Below are 1,295 nucleotides of genomic sequence, written 5' to 3'. Positions count from 1 at the left end.
ACGAGAAGACCAACCCCTGGACACATAGTAATTCATCCACACAATGTAGTTATGAAAGAAAAAAATTCAAAATGCAGCAAGACAGATAGGTCAGACTACCTATTGGGGAAGATCAACCAGAACCACTCCAGATTTATCTGCAGAAACACTAAAAGCCAGAAGGGATTGGAGTCCAATTTTTAATGTTCTTAAAGATTAAAAAAAAAACAAAACCTAACATTCTGTGAAAAGTTTCAAATTGGAGAATATTGGATTTTCACCCTAGTCTGGCAGATGAATGAATGAAGATCCCTTTCAGAGAGACATCTGTCCAGTGGTCCAGAGCTGATGCAGACCATGCTAGAGTGTCTGCAAACATCATGAAGACGACATCTCACAAAAAGCATCAGAGCAGTGTGGGGCTGAGCAACCCTGTTTCCCAGTCCCGACAACATCGTAGGCTGCAGGATTCAGTATGGGTGGAAGGAGGGGACCAGTCCTGTTGCCCAGTGGAAAGGAATCATTCTGGACCAGGTACCTGTAACTCCTTCTCTGTATCTTATAAAACATGATGGATTTAACTGTTTATGGATTATAATTTAATAAAGGTGAGTTTCAGCACTTGAAGTCCTCTCTGATAGAACTGCAATATCTCAAATCAGTGATGCATATTGGCAGACACAAGGATTGGCAAGGTGGTAGAACATATGTTTGAGTCAGAGGGTGGTTCTAAAGATAGGACATGATCTTAGTGAGTGTACCTGTATGAACATGTGGTTCTACATTACCTATGAGAGAGACCCTGTCTTGCACATGTACCAGCCTCAGTGACTCACCTCCAGCAGAAAGGGAGCTAGGAGAAGTTGTGGACAGTTGGTAGTCAAACAGGTGGAATATGCCAAAAAAGATGGCTTGAAAAGGATCGGCATGGTCATCCGACAGATAGAGGCCAAGCTCTCCATCTATTCATCAAGTTTGATGGAGATTTCCATAGTTATGTCTACAATTTGGTGCGCACATCCTAGATGTCATCACGGGCCCTGCCAAATTTGTGGAACTACTAAATATGTAATTTGTAGACATGAAGTCTTGATGGCTTTCCATTTTAATGAAAGCTTCACTGTCCCTGCAAACCCACAATCTCCGCCAGAAGAACTGGTTTTGTTCTGAATAGTACACATTCATGTAGACATGAGCATTTTGTGTGAGAACTCCTTCCTCAGAAGAGTCTGTCTGTCTGGTGGGAGTCCCAGGCAAGTTGGTAAAAGTGAAGCTAGTATATGGTCATCTGAAACTGTCATAGATCTTAACCTTTT

At 42.1% G+C, this 1,295-nt stretch overlaps 1 pseudogene; it reads left to right on the top strand.

Annotated features, from left to right (window-relative positions):
* The first annotated feature begins 281 nt into the window (after positions 1-281).
* Positions 282-1,004, top strand: LOC103254915 (annotated as a pseudogene).
* Positions 1,005-1,295: the final 291 nt, after the last annotated feature.

The sequence above is a fragment of the Carlito syrichta genome, unplaced genomic scaffold (genome assembly GCF_000164805.1).
Source record: "Carlito syrichta isolate Samal-C Ts95f unplaced genomic scaffold, Tarsius_syrichta-2.0.1 Scaffold287643, whole genome shotgun sequence".
NCBI classification, from domain to species: domain Eukaryota; kingdom Metazoa; phylum Chordata; class Mammalia; order Primates; family Tarsiidae; genus Carlito; species Carlito syrichta.
Note: the sequence above shows the minus strand (reverse complement) of the source record. Positions and strands in the feature narration are given on the sequence as shown.